A 22,052-nucleotide genomic window follows, 5' to 3' on the forward strand; every position below is an offset into this window, starting at 1 on the left:
GTGGGATACAGAATGTAATAATAGGTCCCTCCCCCTTTTTTGGCAAATAAGTTTTCTGTCCATTTGGTGGTTTTCCTGGTGTTGATCACCTTCTTGGCTGATAATTAAGTTATACAAAATAGATTTCTGAGGGGCTGGATGACTTGAAGATAACTAATTATGATGCAGCCATCTAATCAGTAACCACAGATGAATAAAAGATAATTTTTTGTCAAGTGTATGGACCGAGGCAGTAATTGCTTACATATTCCTAAATTATAGAGACATCATCACATGTGCAAAATAACACTTCAGGAAATGCTTTGAAATCATACATGACATTAAACACCTGCATCACTTCTACAGCAAATAGCAAAGTCAGATAACTAATCCAGAATCAAATGATGAAACACAAGCTTAAGTGGCAGGAAATAAGGATAATTTGGTTGCTTAAATCTTAAAACTACACATCCCAAATCTATCAACTGAGGAACAGATTCTTCTAATTCTTTTTTTATTTATTTCAGAGAGGAAGGGAGAAGGAGAAAGAGATAGAAACATTAATGATGAAAGAGAATCATTGACTGGCTGCCTTCTACATGCCCCCTACTGGGGATTGAGCCCACAACCTGGGCATGTGCCCTGACTGGAATCAAAGCTGGAACCCTTTGATCTGCAGGCTGATGCTCTATCCCAGTGGTCGGCAAACTCATTAGTCAACAGAGCCAAATATCAACAGTACAACGACTGAAATTTCTTTTGAGAGCCAAATTTTTTAAACTTAAACTATATAGGTAGGTACATTGTTATTAACTTAATTAGGGTAGTCCTAACCTGGCCTTTGCTAAAAACGTCTTCAATCTGATTGAGGTACGTTCACTGAGGTCGATCCCTTCCAACTCTCCCATCCACACTCATCTTGTATACTTGTTTCGTCTGTCTCCTTTCGTTCATCCTCTCTATATGTCCAAACCATCTCAACATACCTTTCTCAATCCTTGACACTACATCTTCTTTCACTCCACAACGTTTCCTAAAATTAACTTAACTTTACTTAAATTTTTAAGTCAACTTCGCACTGTACGTGTGCGCCCGCACGTGGTATTTTGTGGAAGAGCCACACTCAAGGGGCCAAAGAGCCACATGTGGCTCGCGAGCCACGGTTTGTCGACCACTGCTCTACACACTGAGCCAAACTGGCTAGGGCAGATTCTTTTAATTCTTGAACAAAAACAACAGAAGGACCCAGAGTTATTGCTTACAAAGGGTTTATTGTGTGATAGGTATATTGAAGCATTCTTTTTTTTTTTTAAAAAAAAATGTATTTTTATTGATTTCAGAGAGGCAGTGAGAGGGAGCGAGAGATAGAAACATCAATGATGAGAGAGAATCATTGATCGGCTGTCTCCTGCACGCCCTCTACTGGGGATTGAGCCTGCAACTCAGGCATGTGCCCTTTACTGGAATTGAACCTGGGACCCTTCATTCCGCAGACCCATGCTCTATCCGATGGGCCAAACTCACCAGAGCCTATCTAGGCATTCTTTATGAGACAAGTAATATAAGTATCCTTATTTTTAATTAAATTTATTAGGTTCACGTTAATAAAATTATGTAAGTTTCAAGTGTACAATGTTAAATAGTATGGAGGCTCCTCGAAAAATAAAGAATACCGTCACCATATGACTCAGCAAGCCCTCTTCTGGTTATCTACCCAAAACATTAGAAGACAATTATTTGGAAATATATACACACCCCTATGTTCACTGCAGCGTTAATCATAGTGGCAAAGACATGGAAACAAAGTATCTTCTGATACTAGTAGATGTTGGATAAGTAAGAAAACTGATACATAGATTAAGTAACTTGTCCAAGGTCACACAACTAATGAGTGGTAAAGCAAGGATGTGAAAGCTCTCTTGAGTCCATGTGCTTAATCACTTTGATAAATCACCTATTTCTCTGTGATTGTATAATTTTTAAAACATTTCTACATTCTTAGTTTACTTGAAAAATGTTATCTATTATTACTTGTTCCCTTCTGCAGTATGGAGTAGGGCAAGTCTGGTCAATATAGTCCAGAATATTAAGCCACTGGAAATTTAAAAACCAGCCTCCATGGTCAAATCTTTGGGACTTGGACTGGACTGGGGAAGATAAGAGAAAATGATCCCCAAGTTTCGTTTGTGAGCAATTGGGTGTACAGAGGTGAGGTTTGTTAAGATCAGGATTCCCTGGGGTGGGGGTAAGAGAGCAGGAAGTCCTCCCTTTGCTGTCTGTCCCCTAGCATATTCCTTGGCTTTCAGGGCAGAGAAATCCCAGGACTGAATGTGTAGACCTCTCACCTACTTGAGCTGGTTTCCTATGAGGAACTGTTCCCTTAATAGCCAAGTGACATCTCCTTATCTCCTTCTTTTAATAGGTCATCCATATTCCCTTTGAATAGGTTTCTTTTAAAGAAAAAGTAAATTTAAAAAGCATTGTTAAACTGACACCAACACTGAACTCAATTTCAAAGAGAAAACAGAAAAAGACAGACAAGCTATATCCAGAAATATACCCTTAAATGAGACCAGTAGATGACCCTTGGGCAGGATTTAACCCTTCAATGAAAGGAGCTATTATGAATACCATGGCAGTTTACACATTGAATTAAAAATAAAAACAGCTATCCTTTACTTTTTAAAAGGGAATATATAACTGAAAGGAGTTTTACGGGTAAAATAGGCAGGTTTAAGGAGTTTTAGAAATTAGAGGGTCCATAGGGGAGGAGGGTTAGGCTATAGCAGAGATTACCAGATTATAGGCTACAGGCTGCTAGGATGACACTGAGTTACAGCAAATACTGACCCTTTTGATATTAAAAAGAAACATTTAAAAATTTATTTCATACTTGGAAAAAGTTGAGAACCTAACCTTGAAGACAAGTACTAGAGACAGTAGTACCAATCCCAACAAGGGAGAAACCATCTCGCCCAGGCGTACGGATTTGAATGTTTCCTTCCCTAGAACAGGTATATTACTATTAGACTATCTACCCAACCAAATCACTTTAAGCTGAACTCCTGCTCAGCAAACAACCTTTTAACTGTAATCTGACTAGCCCTGTGGCCGGCAAACTGTGGCTCGCGAGCCACATGCGGCTCTTTGGCCCCTTGAGTGTGGCTCTTCCACAAAATACCATGTGCGGGCGCACGTACAGTGTGACCGAAACTTCGTGGCCCATGCGCAGAAGTTGGTTTTCGGCCTGGGTGAGTCTAATTTGAAGAAGTACTGTTGATATTTGGCTCTGTTGACTAATGAGTTTGCTGACCGCTGGACTAGCCCATGGAGATTAACTTGAAGACAATGCACTGGTAATGCTGATAGGAGCAGAACTCAACTCTCACAGTATTCCTATATAATAAAAGCAAAATACATTAAGTGTCTGGTCATCCCTTCAACCAATTAAAGAGTAATATGCTAATGATATGCTAAGGCCGTTCAACTGCTTGCTATGGCGTGCACTGACCACCAGGGGGCAGACAGTTGACTGGTGAACCAGTTGCTATGATGTCCACTGACCACCAGGAAGCAGACGCTCTGACCAGTAGGTTAGCTTGCTGCTGGGGTCTGGCCAATCCAGACTGAGCAAGATGGGCCAGACAGGCCCTGGAGCCCTCCCGTGGTGTTCTCCCCCCCCCCCCCCCCCCCCCCGGCACTGACTGTGTCCCTCCCTTGGCCTGGCCTGTGCCCTCTCGCAATCCGGATCCCTTGGGAGATGTGGGAGAGCTGGTTTTGGCCCGATCCCCCAGGCCAGGCTGAGGGACCCCACTGGTGCACAAGTTTGTGCACCAGGCCTCTAGTAAATTAATACTCTGACATCCAGATTTATTTAGTCTCTGTAAATTCATTAACTTATATAACCTGAGTACCTGCTGTTCTTTTTCTTTTTAAATACATTTTTTTCTTGATTTCAGAGAGGAAGGGAGAAAAGGAGAGAGAGAAACATCAATGATGAGAGAGAATCATTGATCGGATGCCTCCTGCATGCCCCATAACAGGGATTGAGCCCACAACCTGGGCATGTACCTGACCAGAAATAAAACCTTGACTTCCTGATTCATAGGTTGACATACAATCACTGAGCAAAACCAGCGATTTTCTTTATGTGGGTCTACAAAAACAAAATTTTGGAGTTTTCAAAGCTGAGGACCCAAACACTAAAGTTGTATAAATCTATCACCATAAATGATATTTTGTGAGGTCGCCTGGCAGTACCACTCTTACCCCTAACTTATTCTCTTTCTAATAAGGAAAACATGAACAATAATATAAAGAGTTTTATCATATTCTAGATCAGTAATGCAATGGCCGAGTTTACAAAAAAGAAAGAAATCTAGTATTCTACTTAAATAGCATGTGTCCAGTTCAGGGAGAACAGTTATTCTGGAGAGCATGTCAGATAAAATAAGATGCAAAAGTAATATCTGAATCATAAATTATTTAAGAAAGTTTTCAATTTTATTAAACTGTTAAGAATAGATACTATATTTGATCTTAGCCAAAAGGCCAAGAAGTGATTCAATTTTATTACTCATATACCTACATTTATGTTTCAAACATATCTTTTTATTACATAAGGCAATAGTTTATTCTAAAAGTTGAAACTTCAAAGACTCTTTGCTCTGTGTAGTGATTTCTACTAACAAAATTTAATAATATTATTAAAGGGAATTTTTATTTTGCAAATAAGGAAGAAAAATATGAACATACCTCTGAAATACAGCAAAAAATAGTTATTTCATAGAAAAGAAATTAAAAGATATTTGAAGAAAGAAATGCAATTTTTAAAAAATAGCATTTTTCTATTGTCAAGAAGACAGAACTCAGTCAAGTGCAGGCGGGACCCAGAAAAAAAGGGCATTCTCATATAATGTTGGGAGTGAAAAATGTTCCAAAATTTTGAGAGGTCAATTTAGCACTACCTATCAGAAGCTTATGGTGAACAACATATCCTTTAATCTAGGAGGACCACGTAGAGTAATTTTATCCTAAAGAAAAAATTACAATGTATATCAAAGATAAGATTGTTTAAAAGACTGAAAAACTATAAACATTATAGGACTGGCTGAGTAAATGGAAATACACTCAAGAAGCTGCAGATACTAATTTATTGGCAGCCAAGATGATGATATTTTAGGTAAATGAAAAAACAAACTGGACCGCAAAACAGTATGTACAATACAATTTGATTTTTTGTTAAAACAATAATAATGTAAAGAAATGATTTATTTAGTGATAATTATGTGCCAGGGAATGTGAACAACACATTTTTAAAATCTGGAAGGATACATACCAAATGTCAACATTGGTTTTCTCTGGGTGATAGTAATTTATTAGTGGTTAGTTTTTATATTTTTGTTTGTCTTTTCTTATTTGTCTTTATAAACATACTAGAGGCCTGGTGTACGAAATTCGTGCATGGGGGTGGGGAGGGAGAAGGGTCCCTCAGTCCGGCCTGCACCCTTTCCAATCCAGGACCCACTGGGGGATGTTGAACATCCCTCTTGCAATCCGGGACCACTGGCTCCTAACCGCTCGCCTGCCTGCCTGTCTGATCACCCCTAACCACTCTGCCTGCCGGCCTGATGCCCCTAACTGCTCCCCTGCTGGCCTGATGGCCCCTAACTGCCTCTGTTTACCAGCCTCATCGCCCCCTAACTGCTACCCTGCTGGCCTGATTACCCCAAACTACACTCCCCTGATCACCCCTAACCATTCTGCCTGCCGGCCTGATGCCTCCCTGCTGTCCTGATCACCCCTAACCACCTCTGCCTCAGCCCCTGCCACCATGGCATTGTACGGAAGAAAGTCTGGAAGATGTCTGATTTAATTAGCATATTATCCTTTTATTAGTAGAGATATTATGTATTATAAAAATATCAACAAAAATCTATGTGCTAGGATCTATACTTGTGGGAAATGTGACTCTTTCAGACCGATCTTACTCCGTTTTCTTTTCTTTTTAAGCACAATACTTGAGATACAAAATACACAGGCTAATACATAATAAAGAGCCAAACAATACGCATTAAAAATTACTTTAAGGTTAGTTAGTATTGTATAGCTAGCTTATTTTTAGTGATTGGTCTTTTCTCTACATATCAGCGTTATAGAGGCATTCCACTAGGCTTTGGGTACTTTTTCCACTCAGCTCCAGGTTATTTCAAAAACAGTAATGGTTAAAATTTATTGAGTGTTGAAAAGGTACCTTTATGATCCATAATAATAAAAGTGTAATATGCTAATTAGACCAGACGTCCTTCTGGATAAAGCCGCGGCTGTGAGGGAAGCCTGAGTCCTGGGTGCCTGCCTGCGACCGGAGGGAAGCCCAGGTCCCGGGTGCTGGAGGGAAGCTGGTGCCGGTAGTTGGGGGAAGGAAGGCTTACTCTTGCAGGAATTTTGTGCTTTGGGCCTACAGTATTATATTAAACTAGAGACCCGGTGCATGAATTTCATGCACCGGCCGGTGGGGGCGGGGGGAGTGGAGGGGACCTCAGCCAAGCCTGCGCCCTTTCACAGTCTGGGAGCCCACATGGGATGTCATTTTTAAAAAATCACCCTGTACTTAATTTTCTTACTAACTCCTCTGTTTAAACTCCCCTCACTCTCACATTCTGTTTCTTCTTTTTATTTAACTATTTTCCTGGCTTCATCCCATTTTAGCATAATTCTCTTTCCTTTCTTTCCCTCCCTCCCTTTGAACCTCCCGCGGCCCCTCTCCCTCCCTCCCTCCTCCCTTCATTCCCGGTGTCTGTCTCCTTCTTACTCCTCCCATCCCCGGCCCCACTCGCCTTTCCCTTGTGAGCCTGAACCCTGCCTCCCTCCTTCCTTCCCTATTACCTCCCCCCCACCCCCCCTGCCCCCCCCCCCCCCCGCCATGTTCACTGGTTTCTCTTTTAAACCTTCCCCTTTTCTCTCTGGGACCTGCTTCCAGCCCTTCCTGAGCGCACTTAGATATTAAAGCTTCCGTTTGGGGGGCGTTAACCCCCAGCCCAGGGCCCAGCTCTGGCCAGGTCTTTGCCATCCCCCCCTTCCCTAGCCTCCCTGCCGTCCTCCTCCCATTGCCTGGGAGGAGGATGCCCCAACTTCTAGTCAACAAAGTACATTTAATGAGCCATCAACTTAACCCTGGGCAGGGTCTTTGTGGTCCAGCCCTCGGGGACGAAAACGGTACCCTCCTTAGTGTCCGACTCCACCCAGCTAAGCTGCGCTTCCTCTCCCAGTGCGAGGGTGGCTGAGCCCATGCAGCCCGGGTGCTGCTGCCACGGAGCCGGAGCACCTCCGCCTGGAAGGCCTCCAACCATCCACCCCACTGTCCCAACAGCCTGTGCTGGGGCCACCGCCCTCCTCCCACGTCTGGGCGGGGCTTCCCGCTCTGCACCACCTGCGCCCTGCCCCTCGCCGGGCACAGCTTCTCTGTCCCCCCATGTGCAGCCCCTCATTTTCTTCCCTTTTCCATTCCAGCGTCTTTTTCTTGTTCCCTTCCTGTATTTCTGTTTCTCCTCTTGGCCTGTCTGCATGCAGGCCTGCCTTCCTCTCCCTCTCCTTTCTTATCCCCTTCTGCTGTATCCTATTCTACCACCCCAGGCCTCGCAGCTGCCTGAGCAGGGGGCGGGGACACAGCCTGCTGAATGGTCATTACATGACGGTGTCTTGAACAATTTGCATATTCCTCTATTATTAGTATAGATAACTTGTCAAAAATTTAAGATGGCTAACAAAAAAACAAAGAGTATACAATAAAATCACTCTCACAAAATCATTCTCACCCAAAGGGAGGACATATGCTAACCATCAAAAGAGCTAATATAAATACTTAACTGAGTATCAAATTTGGGTCTGAGTGTCATAGAAGCAAGAACAAAAGGAACACAATAATAGGCACATAGTTTTCATTCTAAGAAATGACCAAATCCTTCAGAACAGAGAGACCTTTTCTTTCTCTAAAGGGTAATTCTTGCTGAGCCACAATGGCTTGGTGGCTGAACCTATGAACCAGGAGGCCACGGTTCGATTCACCATGAGGGCACATGCCCAGGTTGCGGGCGCAATCCTCAGTGGGGGACCTGCAGAAGACAGCTCATCAATGATTCTCTCATTATTGATGTTTCTCTCTCTCCCTCTCCCTTCTTCTCTGAAATAAAAAAAATATATATATATTTTTAAAAAGGTAATTCTTGTATTTGCTTTGGCAGTGCATAAACAAAAATTAGATTATATGGCCCCTATACAAGGATGACACACACATTCATGAATTAGTCCCCATGGTCAAGGTTTCAGGGAGCCCAAGTATCATCTCATAAACTACTTGCTGTTATAAGAGATAAATGAAGAAATCATTCAGCCAATTAATACAAGACATTTCTGCCAATCATTGCTAAAAGTGAATGATAGAGCCCTGGCCAGTGTGGCTCAGTTGGTAGGGCAACATATGGTGCACCAAAAAGGTTGCTGTTTCCATTCCTGGTCACGGCAAGTACCTGAGTTGTAGGACCAATTGCCTTTAGGGGGTGTGCAGGGAGGAGCAGATCAATGTTCCACTCTCACATTGATGTTTCTCTTTCTCTTTCTCTTTTCCTTCCTCTATAAAAAAAAAAATCAATGAAAATATATTTTTTAAAGTGATGATTACTATGTATTACTCTCAATCATTAGCCTCAATGACTGTCTAAAGTAGGCAGGGTAAAGGAGGCATATTATTTTTGCTGGGCAAAAGGTATAAACTGGTACATGTGATCACCCTTGTTATCAACCTAATAACAAATGGTAAAGACACAAAGTAAAAATAGCTCACTTATTTCTATCAGAATGAAATGAACATTGGCCACTTATTTGATGAAGATGAAATAGGAAGTTTACTATTCCTAAAGCTGAATTTGTTCCAGCAAGACAAGGTTAGCTTACTAAACATGCTTGGCTTTAAAAAGGTACCTGCTGAAAGTACTAAAGCAGGGATGAAAAGTAGAAGCACCTAGCCACTGAAGGTTTCATGAACCTGAAGGTGTAAATAAATCTGAAATGGCTAGCTTTATAAAACTAACAAGGTAATTTTTTAAAAAAAGTATAGATATTAGTAAGTGATCTCTAATTTTCAACAAATTGGTAAGTAATCTCCCAATCTTCAACAAATCTAAAGACTGATAAATTTGATGTCAATCCCCAGCAAAATTACAGACTGTATTATTAGAAGAAAAACAACTTAAAAAAAATATACGATAGCTAATTACTAAGAACTAGTCTGGACAGAGTATATCATATAATACTAAACTTCATATTTCTTGATAGGGTTACAACATTGTTAGTAAACTATATACTACATACTATATGATTTTCAAAAAGTTATTGACCAAGCTTTAGGGATGATGCTCAAACACAAATGGAAAATGCTGGCTAGAAGGATCAAATGTAAACATAATATTCACTTTTTGGAGTAACTGCTTAAAACTTACAAACTTTAAAAATCTGCTATCCTTCCATGGCCGAGTAGCTCAGTTGGTTAGAGCCGTGGTCGGCAAACTGCGGCTCGTGAGCCACATGCGGCTCTTTGGCCCCTTGAGTGTAGCTCTTCCACAAAATACCATGTGGGGGCGCGCACGTACAGTGCGATTGAAACTTCGTAGCCCATGCACAGAAGTCGGTATTTTGTGGAAGAGCCACACTGAAGGGGCCAAAGAGCCGCGGTTTGCCGAGCCGCAGTTTGCCAACCACTGGAGAGCATCACCCCAGAATGCCAAGGTTTCGGGTTGGATCTTCGACCAGGGCACATATAAGAATCAACCAATGGATGCATAAATGGGTGGAGTTACAAATCTCTCTCTCTCAATTCAATTAAAAAGAAAAAAGAAATTCTCATGAAATTAAAAAAAGAAAGAAACCTGATATCTCAGTCTATCCCAAAGCCTGGATGCCCATATGCCTTATTCCTACAGACAGGCACTAGTCATCCTTTGTGAAGATACAAAAAGAAAACTAATAAAAGATGTATTTCATTATAACCACTTGAGTATCACCATATGATGTCCAATGGCCTGTTTCTCCTTAAAACTAAATATCCCTAATTACTTTAATCATTCCCTCTGTGATATGATTTCTAAACTTAGTCTGGGCATCCTGATGACCATGCCTCTAGACCAGCGGTTCTCAACCTGTGGGTTGCGACCCCTTTCGTGGTCGAACGACCCTTTCACAGGGGTTGCCTAAGATCATCCTGCATATCAGATATTTACATTACGACTCATAACAGTAGCAACATTACAGTTATGAAGTAGCAACGAAAATAATTTTATGGTTGTGTCACAACATGAGGAACTGTATTTAAAGGGCCAGAAGGTTGAGAACCACTGCCTTAGACCATCGGAAAACACATATATAATTACATGTTGTATTTGTGATTAATCACTATGCTTTAAGTATGTTCAATTTGTAACAATGAAACTGGGGGTCACCACAACATTAGGAACTGTATTAAAGGGTCACGGCATTAGGAAGGCTGAGAACCACTCGTCTAGTAGAAAGATACCTACAACAAACAAAAAGCCAAGTATATAATTGGATTAATTTTAATTACCAATGACTGTTTTATACTGAGTTGACAGTCTTTTTCTCATGAACTGAGTCAAATTGTCTTACCACTTGTACAACTCATTTTTCTAAACTTAAATTGGTTTATCATATTCTAGTTAATATAACTTACTTTGAGTCTAATATTTTAAAAAGTCACTTAACATTTTACTGTCTTCTCCTAAATTAACAGACCGGGGGAGACTTAAAAACTATCTTAGGCCGAAACCGGTTTGGCTCAGTGGATAGAGCGTCGGCCTGCGGACTGAAGGGTCCCGGGTTCGATTCCGGTCAAGGGCATGTACCTGGGTTGCGGGCATATCCCCAGTGGGGGATGTGCAGGAGGCAGCTGATCGATGTTTCTCTCTCATCGATGTTTCTAACTCTCTATCTCTCCCTTCCTCTCTGTAAAAAATCAATAAAATATATTAAAAAAAACCAAAAAACTATCTTAGGATAATAAAAAGCTGCTATCAAGTATACACTTTTTCCAGAGGCAGAAGTGGAACCAACAGATAAAATGGAATCAAGACTTGGCACACTAAAAAGAGAAAAGTTTCTTATAGAGTTGTCCAACAATGGACCAGGCCAGTTCAGAGAGTGTGCTATGAGATCGATACTTGACATCAGAAGCATTCTTCAGGAATCTGTTGGGGTAAGGGAGTCAGATGAGATAACGGTGTATTAGTCAATTTATGGTGTGATCGTTAACAGCTAGAGTTCACTGAGTTAACACAGAGACTTCTGTCTAACTTGCACTACACATTTGATACCAGAGAGGTGACTCCCTAGTAAAGATATTAATAAAGTATGGCCCACGGCTGTTTTTGTATGTCCCTTGAGCTATGAATGCCTTTTTCATTTTTAAGGATTTGTGGAAACAATATAAAACAACAAAAAAGAACATATGACAGAAATGGTACATGGCCTGTGAAGCCTAAAATATTTACTATCTGCCTTCCTTGTGGTGACTCAGAAATTCAGGCTACTTCCATCTTGTGACTGACTCCTTGTTTCTTAACTCTAATTGGCTCTGCTAAACCAACACCTATCTTACATGATAGTTTCTTCTACTAACACTACAGAATGAGTCATCTGGCTCCACTAACTGCAATAGGGCTGGGAAGTGTATTGTTTCAACTGCTTAAGGAAGCAAATGACTAGCATGGGAAAGCATTGATGTCTCTGTAACTTGCGTATTTTATTCTAATTCAAAGATTCTACATCAAACAAAATGATTCTAAATATTTCAACTATAAAAATCTTAATGAAATAGTTTTAAACATCACAGCTGTGGTAAAGTAAAAATGCTCTAGAGTTAGAACTATGACAAAGGAACCTCATCATAATCTGCAGCATGTCTAGATTAAATTCTTCCGTTTACATAGCCTTCAATTTTTAATATGTCCACAATGTTACTACTGAGTCATTTGAATGTTTAACTATGAGGAACTGCAGGAGTTTTTCCAAAGTTACTATGCCATTTTATTATATTACAGCTGGAATATGAGGATTCCAATTTCTCTACATTCTTAACACTTATTATTTGACTTTTTGAGTATAGACATCACAGTGGGTTTGAAGTGGCATCTCACTGTAGTTTTTTTTTAATTTAATTTATTTTTTTTTTTTAATATTTTATTGATTTTTTACAGAGAGGAAGGGAGAGAGATAGCCAGAAACATCGATGAGAGAGAAACATCGACCAGCTGCCTCCTGCACATCTCCCACTGGGGATATGCCCACAACCCAGGTACATGCCCTTGACCGGAATCGAACCCGGGACCCCTCAGTCCGCAGGCCGACGCTCCATCCACTGAGCCAAACCGGTTTCGGCTTTAATTTTTTAAAATATATTTTTATTGATATCAGACAGGAAGGAAGAGGGAGAAATAGAAACATCAATGATGAGAGAGAATCATCAACTGGCTATCTCCTGCACATCCCCCACTGGGGATCCAGTCCGCAACCCAGCATGTAGGCTGATGCTCCATCCACCAAGCCAAACCGGCTGGGCTCACTGTAGTTTTGATTTGCATTTCCTTGAAGGGTGAAGATGTTTATTTACTTTTTAAGTTGACTCTTGAATGTGACAGAAGTTTTATGTCACCAGCACAAAGGAGGATGTTGTATATTTGCTAGAATAGGATGAACATAAACTTCATGTTTGTACTAATTTGCAAGGGCTGCCACACAAAATCCTACAATTGGGTAGGCTGAACAACAGAAATTTATTGTCTCACAGTTGTGAAGGCCAGAAATAAAAAATCAAGGTGCTGGCAAGGTTGGTTCCTTATGAAGTATACATTCCAGGCCGCTCTCCTTGTCATGTAAATGGCGGTATTCATGTTTATGTGGCAATTTCCCTACATAAGTATCTGTGTCCACATTTCCCTTTTTATAAAGACACCGGTTATATTGGATTAAGTGTTCACCTGCTCCAGTATGACTTCATCTTAACTAATTATACCTGCAATGACCCTATTTTCAAATTAGGTCACATCTGAGGTACTGGGGGTTGGACTTCAACATAAGAATTTGGGGAGGGGCAATTCAACACACAGCAATATTAAAAAAATTTTTTTAAAAACATATATTTTACAGAGAGGATGAGAGAGGGATAGAGAGTTAGAAACATCAATGAGAGAGAAACACCGATCAGCTGCCTTCTGCACACCTCCCACTGGGAATGTGCCCGCAACTAAGGTACATGCCCTTGACCAGAATCAAACCTGGGAGCTTTCAGTCCACAGGCCGACACTCTATCCACTGAGCCAAACCGGTTAGGGCATAGCAATATTTTTTAAATTTATGGTGTAAAAAAGGCAACGTAGAGGAAATACATAGCCCTGTCTTAGATTTGCTATTAAAACTAGATCTTGCGCCCTAGGTGGTTTGGCTCAGCGGATAGAGCGTCGGCCTGCGGACTGAAGGGTCCCAGGTTCGATTCCGGTCAGGGGCATGTACCTGGGTTGTGGGCACATCCCCAGTAGGGTGTGTGCAAGAGGCAGCTGAATCGATGTCTCTCCCTCATCGATGTTTCTAACTCTCTATCCCTCTCCCTTCTTATCTGTAGAAAATCAATAAAAAACATAAAAATAAAAACACCTAGCTCTTGCTCTGTTAAAATGCCTTTCCACGACCTATGATTTCTACTGGTGCTGTTATGAACATTTTCCAGCAATAACAGAAGCCTGAGACCTTCATTGTGATCACATGGTTTGGCTTACAAATTGTTCCTGTCCATGCAATCAAAGAAAGCTAATAATAAGTGGAGGTTCTCTTAAAGAAAGAAATATTAGTCGAAAAAAAACCCACAAAGTACCTCTATATTTCAGAAGCTTTTGGCAGTTTCATAGGCTTTCAACTTTTTCATTAGTGCCTTACTTTATTGTACCTTAGTGAATGTTTTTTTTTCTTCCAAATACAAAAGTCCTTTATACAATGCTGTTACAAAGTTTTGAAAACTACAAATGAAAAAAAAAAAAGGTTTTTTGGAACACACTGAACTTATTCCAGATGTGTAGATTAAACTATTTATAAAAAAGCCTACTAATACAGGCATCAGAATTTTGGTATCAGCATTCCTTAGACACTTCACACTTTAAATTTAAAAGTGTGAAAACTCTAATTATAATATCGACATTTATATAATGCCTCTTAAAATAATTTCACTTATTAAGACAGAATTCTAGCCCTACCTGGTTTGGCTCAGTGGCTAGAGCATCTGCCTGCAGACTGAAGGGTCCTGGGTTCAATACCAGTCAAGGGCACATGCCCAGGTTGCAGGCTCAATCCCCAGTAGGAAGCATGCAGGAGGCAGCTGATCAATGATTCTCTCTCATCATTGATGTTTCTATCTCTCTTTCCCTCTCCCTTCCTCTCTGAAAATCAATCTATAATAATAAAAGTGTAATATGCTAATTAGATCAGACATCCTTCTGGATGACCTTCCGGATGAAGCTGGGGCTGCTAGGGAAGCCCAGGTCCCGGGTGCTGGAGGGAAGCCGGTGCCAGCAGCTGGGGGAAGGAAGGCCTATTCTTGTAGGAATTTCGTGCATTGGGCCTCTAGTAAAAAAAAAAAAAAAAATACAAAGAGACAGAATTCTAATTTAATCTTCAAAGGATCTTAGATTAGGTTATAAAGAACTAACTGAAAATCATGTATAATGAGTATTTTTGCATGACTTAGTCCTCTGAAAACAGCTTAGAGCTATACAGTATCTAGTTATTCTTTATATAATAAAAGGCTAATGTGCAAATCGACCGAACGGAGGAACGACCAGTCACTATGATATGCACTGACCACCATGGGGCAGACGCTTAACACAGAAGCTGCCCGCTGGTGGTCAGTGCACTCTACAGGGGGAGCGCCGCTCAGACAGAAGTCCTGAGCTGGGATCACAGCTGGCGAGTGCAACGATTTTAGCGGGAGCCTCCCCCGCCTCCACAGCAGTGCTAAGGATGTCCAACCGACGGCTCTCGGACTGCAAGCGGGTGCAGGCCAGGCGGAGGGAACCCCTGAGTGCACAAATTTTCTGCACCGGGTCTCTGGTATCTGCTATAAATAGCCTCAATTGTTGCTAAGAAAAAAGATAGCAATACTCCTGATCATATAATGACCTCCTGGTTCACAGGTTGACGCTCAACCACTGAGCCATGCTGGGTTATTTTTGCTTTTATTATCGGATCCAAAAAAATTGCAGTCAAGGCAGATGTCAAGGAGCTTGCCCCTATGTTTTCTTCAAGGAGTTGTATGCTTTCAGGTCTTATGTTCAAGTCTTCAATCCATTTTGAGTTGATTTGTGCATATGGTGTAAAATAGGGATCCAGTTTCATTCTTTTGTATGTGGTTATCTAGTTTTCCCAACACCATTTATTGAAGAGACTATCCTTTTCCCATTGTATAGTCTTATCTCCTTTGTTGAAACTTATATATGCACTAGAGGCCTGATGCACGAAATTTGTGTAAGAGTAGGCTTTCCTTCCCCCAGCTGCCGGCACCAGCTTCCCTCTGGCTCCTGGCAGGCACCTGGGACCTGGGCTTCCCTCACAGCTCCAGCTTCATCCGGAAGGTCGTCTGGAAGGACATCCAGTCTAATTAGCGTGTTACGCTTTTATTATTATAGATATTAAAAAAAAAAAGGGCAGGCAAGGAGCCTGAATAGTCAACAGAAGACTCACTGGAAGAGAACCCTGGTAACAGAGGATGGAAAGTGGAAACAGCATAGAGACTGGTAGGAGGGGTGGAGGTGCGAAAGGAATGGCCAGGCTCTGACAGACAGCAACTGAAGTTCCAGAGAGAGATCACAGCTGTGGGGGGTTTCCACTAAGAACTCTGGGGTCTAATCTCCAAGCTGCCTCACCCACCCCTCCCTCCCAGCAGAGAGCACCAGAACTGAGAAGGATACCCATATAACATTTGGCTGTGAAAAGCAGCAGAGTTGCTGTTGGCCAGGGATAGACAGCTGGAAATTCAGGCACCCTCTTAAAGGTCCAACACACAAAATTCCCAGTCATGCCACCCACCTTGTGCTCTGGCAGAGGGAGGGCAGAGTGGACTGGAGCTGAGTGAGCAGAAGACAGGACTGGGGGCTCCGGGGTTAGAACTAAGAAAGCAGACATCCTGGTTTCCTGTGCTGAGTCATTCCCTTGCTGCGGAGGCCATAGTCCTCATGCAGGCATTAACTATACAGTTGGCTTTGCCTGGGGGGAAGACCATTGATCCACCCTATGTGGGGGCCGGGGGAGGGGGGAAGCCCATTAAGAGACTGAGAATAACAATTAGCCTTCAGGCAGAAGGAATAGCCCCATCCCGATGAAAAGAACTCTTGCCACACCTATGGATGATTGCCTGAGGGCAACTCATGACAAAATCCTATCAGTCAGTAGATAGAGGCTGTAGTCTCTGGAGGCTTTGAATCTTTGCCTGATCTAACTAGTCAGAAACAGCATTTGACACTGTCCTGCACTAGAGATTGAGAGGCATAGCAGATCTACCTAATACATAGTCACAAACCAAAACAGGCAGCATGGATCCAGAGACAGGGAAGCATGGAACAGAGTGCAGAATATCAGAGGGAAGGCTGGGTGGGGGTGGGGGGTGGGGGGGGAGGTTCAGTTAGTGGTGCCAGCCTTTTAAGAGATACAGCAAAAGACAAAGAGAGAATCTTAAAATCAACAAGAGAAAAGCAGTTAGTTACCTATAAAGGAATGTCCATATGACTATCAGCTGATTTCTCAACAGAAACTAAGCAGGCCAGAAGGGAGTGGTAAGAAATATTCAAAGTGATGAATAGCATGGATCTATAACCAAGATTATACTCTACCCAGCAAAGCTATCATTTAGAATTGAAGGTCAGATAAAGAGCTTCACAGACAAAAAAAAGGTAGAGGAATTCATCACCACCAAACCAGTATTATATGAAATATTGAAGGGTATTCTTTAAGAAGAGAAAAAGATAAACAATATGAACAAAATGGCAACAAATACATACCTATCAACAATTGAATCTAAAAATAAAAATAAACGAATAAGAAATCTAATGAACAGAATGAACTGGTATATAAAATAGAATCAGAGGCATGGAAATGAAACAAACTGATAATTCTCAGAGAGAAGGGGGGTTGGAAGAGATTATATGCATATATGCATTACCCTATAGACAATAGGGTGGTGAAGACCTGGAGCAGGGTGGGAACTGGGTGGAGGGGGGCAATGGGGGAAAAAAGAGGGACATCTGTAATAAACTCAACAATAAAGATTTTTAAAAAACCCACCTAATTACCTAAAGTTTTAAATGGACTAGGAAAAACAGGTCAATTCTAAGGTTTCAACAAAAATGTTCAAAATTTTTAAAAGGGGGGATGATTTTAAATAATCTTTCTACTTGTTCTTCATGTTACTGAGCGTAGCAAGAAATCATAAAAAGTGTGACAGTGCCGAATGGGTATCATCAAAATCAACAAACAAGTGTTGGTGAGGATGTGGAGAAAAGGAAACCCTAGTACATTGCTGTGTGAATGCAGACTGGTGCAGCCACTATGGAAAACAGTACAGAATTTCCTCAAAAAATTAAATATGGAACTGTCATTTGACTCAGTTTTCCCACTTCTAGGAACATATTTTAAGAGACCCAAAACACTGATCAGAAAGAATGTATGCACCCCTATGTTCATAGCAGTGCAATTTACAATAGCTAAGACCTGGAAATAGCCCAAGTGTCTATCAGTTGATGAGTGGATAAAAAAGTTGTGGTACATTTACATCATAGAATACTATGCAGCAGTGAAAAAGAAGAATCTCTTACCCTTTGAGACAGAATGGAGGGACCTAGAGAGTATTATGCTAAGCGAAATAAGGCAGAGATACACAAGTATCACATGATCTTACTCATATGTGCAATCTAATGAACAAAAAAGATCCAGAGACATAGAAGCATTGACCAGACTGTCAAATCTCAGAAGGAAGATTGGGGGGGGGGGGAGGGGAAGGTGGGAAGAGATCAACCAAGGAACTTGTATGCATATATGCATAACCCATGGGCACAGACAATAGGGTGGTGAAGGCCTGGGGCAGTGGACTGGGGTGGTCTATAAGGGGTCAATGGGAGAAAAAAAGGGACATGTGTAATACTAAAGATTTAATTAAACAAAAATTTTAAGAAGTGTGACAGTATTCTCAGCTGATATGACTTAATTTAGTATTAATCAAAATTTAAGAAAAGAACAAGAATGGAATAAAAAAACAAATGGATTTTTATGCAGCATAATGCATATTAGGCATTTAAAACATATTCTTAAATATGCTTGTGAGTCTCACAGCTTTCTTTATAATAACTAAAAAACAGAAACAGCACACAGGTAGCCTTCATCTGAACAAAAAAAGAATTGCATTGAAACCAGACCACCAACTTATACCATACACAAAAATAAACTCAAAATGGATAAAGGACTTAAACATAAGTCCCATAAAAAAACCCCATAAAAATACTAGAGGAATCCACAGGCAGCAAAATCTCAGACATATGCTGAAGCAATTTCTTCACTGATACTGCTCCTAGGGCAATGGAAACTAAAGAGAAAATAAACAAATGGGACTACATAAAAATAAAAAGCTTTTGCACAGCAAAGGAAAACATCAACAAAACAACAAGAAAGCCCACTGCATGGGAGAACATATTTGCCAATGTTATCTCTGATAAGGGTTTAATCTCCAACATTTATAGGGAACTCATACAACCTAACAAAAGGAAAATAAACAACCCAATTAAAAAATGGGCAACAGACCTAAATAGATACTTTTCGAAAGAAGACAGAAGAAAGGCCAAAAGACATATGAAAACATGTTCAAAGTCACTAATCATCCGAGAGATGCAAATCAAAACGAAAATGTGCTACCATTTCACACCTGTCAGAATGGCTATCATCAACAAATCAAAAAATGACAAGTACTGGCAAGGATGTGGAGAAAAAGGAACACTCGTGCACTGCTGGTGGGAATGCAGACCGGTGCAGCCACTTTGGAGAACAGTATGGAATTTCCTCAAAAAACTAAAAATGGAACTCCCATTTGACCCAGTGATCCCACTTCTAGGAATATATCCCAAGAAACTAGAAACACCAATTAGAAAGGATAGGGATGCATACTATGTTCATAGCAGCACAATTCACCATAGCTAAGATTTGGAAACAGCCTAAGTGCCCATCAGTAGATGAGTGGATTAAAAAACAGTGGTACATCTATACAATGGAATACTACGCTGCGATAAAAAAGAAGGAATTCTTACATTTGGATGGGACAGCATGGATGGGACTGGAGAACATTATGCTAAGTGAAATAAGCCAGTCAGAGAAAGATAAATACCACATGATCTCACTCATTTATGGAATATAATGAACAACATAAACTGATGAACAAAAACAGATCCAGAGACAGAGAAGCATCGATCAGACCATCAAACCTCAGAGGGAAGGTAGATGAGGGTGGGGGTAAGAGGGAGCAGTCAACCAAAGGACTTGCATGCAAGCATATAGGCCTAACCAATGGACACAGACAACAGGGGGGTGAGGGCAGGAGTGGTTGGGAGCTTCAGTCACCCGCTAGCCTGAAAACAGCCCTCAGCCCCTCACCCAGACTGGCCAGGCACCCCAGTGGGGACCCCCACCCTGAAGGGGGTGTGACCAGCTGCAAGCATCCATCAGCCTGTCATCCAGGCTGGCCAGGCACCCAAGCGGGACACCCTGATCCGGATCACCCTTCAGGGCAAACCAGCCAGCCCCCACCCGTGCACCAGGCCTCTATCCTATATAGTAAAAGGGTAATATGCAAACCGACCCTTTCAGCAGAAAGACTGGGAATGACTGGTCACTATGACTCACACTGACCACCAGGGGGCAGACGCTCAATGCAGGAGCTGCCCTCTGGTGGTCAGTGCGCTCTCACAGTGGGGAGCTCTGCTCAGCCACAAGCCAGGCTGATGGCTGCCAGTACAGCAGTGGTGATGGGTGCCTCTCCTGCTTCCTCAGCAGCGCTAAGGAGGCCCAATCCCCCGGGGAGCGGGCCTAAGCCAGCAGGTGGTCATCCCCTGAGGGGTCCCAGACTGCGAGAGGGCATAGGCCAGGCTGAGGGACCCCCTAACCCCCGAGTGCACAAATTTTTGTGCACCAGGCCTCTAGTCTACCTATAAAAAAGTAACTAAATATTGAACTCTAGTCAATTATATGTGCCAAAGTGTTCAAGAATGAAGTACAATGACCCTTGAAATTTATTTTGAAATGCATAAAAAATGGGTGGATAGATATGGGATAGAGCAAAAAGAGCAAAATGTTAATAAACACAGAATTTAGTAATAGATCAAATTTTGTGTATGCTTGGGAAATTTCAGCAGATCTCACAAAAGCAATGCAGATGCTAGAAAACACCAGTGATATGTCTAAGTAGAATGGGAAAATGATTTTGAACTTAACATTCTACACCAGTGATTTTCAACGAGTATGCAGCAAGAATTTTTACAACATGCAATAGCTGACTATTTAGTCAGGAGCACTGACAGCATTTCCCTTAGATTGTTAAATAAAAAGTCAACACAACAATGGCTGTGAGGTGTGCATGCTATGTCTATAAATATATGTCATATGATAGAGTTGCACCTTATTAGTCATGTCGTCGCATAGCAAGGTTGCGTCTGATTGGTTAACTGTTGGTATAAGAAATCCTTATGTAGAAGTACAGGCATTTGATTTTTTAAAATGTCACTTTGGAGTGAAAAGGTTAAATAATTACTATTATTATTAATTTTTTGTAAATCAATCAAAATTACACTTATTTTTTTGTCAGAGGGGTAAAAAACATATTTTTTGGTGTGCCATGGAATTTTAGCAGTTACTTTATGTGTGCTGTGAGTTGAAAAAGGTTGAGAATCACTGTTCTATACTATCAGTCAAGTATGATGGCAGAATAAAGACTTCAGACATATAAGGTTTCAAAAGGTTTACTTCATACACAACCTTTCTTGGGAAAATATCTCAGGCTATTCCCTACTAGCAAGAGTAAGTATCCACAGTATTCAGCAAACAGATGATTTAAGGTAGGAAGGCTGTGAAGGGAAGTCCTAGGATGAGAGTAGGACACAAGAATCCAAGTGAAAACTTTTTAGGGAAAGAGGCCTCTATGAAACAGACTGAATAACTCTGAGGATATGTCAATGATGCATTACTGTTTGTAAATCAGAAAAAAAGAAAGACAAAATTTCCAGGAAAAGTGAAAAAAATTACAGGATATCTATGCTCTAACATATTACAAAACAATGTGACATGATTTTGTTAAATTGGTGAAAGCATAGAAAAGACTCCATTTGACTTCTGGTGCTACGAACATTCTAGTTATCTTAAGAGACTCATGAATCCTGGTAATAAAACACTAGATAAGGGAGTGATAATCAGTTATAGATCCAATGCACTGTTTGTTATTGAATGCACTGATTTTTTTTAAAAAAATCTTTTTATAAATACAGACTTTTCAAAAAGTTAATTTTAGAAATGTAATAAGTTCCACACTGGCTCAGTTTTCTATCCCAGTAAAGAAAATGTTTACAATTTTTTCAGCATATTGAATAGTAAGACACAGAAATTGGCGGAATTACTAGAGTAAAATCAGTTAAGTTTGAGCATCATTTCTCTCAAATCATCTTATTATCCAAATGATTTGAAAACAGGTTTAAAACTGTCCTTCAAAACATTTCTTCCCAGTGAGCCCTGCATCTGGCACCCATTGGTCAGCTGAGTGGCCTCCCTCTGTGAGAACACACTGACCACCAGGGGGCAGCTACTGCGTTAAGCGTCTGCCCCCTGGTGGTCAGTGCACATCATAGCAACCAGTCGACAGGTCCTGCAGTCGCTCAGGCTTTTATATATACTAGAGACCCGTTGCACGAAGAGATTCATGCAATAGCCTACCCTACCCCTGG

At 41.1% G+C, this 22,052-nt stretch overlaps 1 protein-coding gene and 1 pseudogene across 14 annotated transcripts in view; both read right to left on the reverse strand.

Moving 5' to 3' along the window:
• Positions 1-22,052, reverse strand: part of R3HDM1 (R3H domain containing 1) — a 181,934-nt gene that overhangs the window by 154,273 nt on the left and 5,609 nt on the right. The window contains exon 2 of one of the 14 annotated variants that reach the window (XM_036318747.1): positions 8,505-8,607. The exons of the other annotated variants lie outside the window; for them this stretch is intronic. The gene's annotated coding sequence lies outside the window, so the exon portion shown is untranslated. The remainder of the gene's footprint in view (positions 1-8,504; positions 8,608-22,052) is intronic. 14 annotated transcript variants of the gene reach the window in all.
• Positions 4,374-4,542, reverse strand: LOC118662376 (annotated as a pseudogene).

Source organism: Myotis myotis, unplaced genomic scaffold, assembly GCF_014108235.1.
Source record: "Myotis myotis isolate mMyoMyo1 unplaced genomic scaffold, mMyoMyo1.p scaffold_m19_p_8, whole genome shotgun sequence".
NCBI classification, from domain to species: domain Eukaryota; kingdom Metazoa; phylum Chordata; class Mammalia; order Chiroptera; family Vespertilionidae; genus Myotis; species Myotis myotis.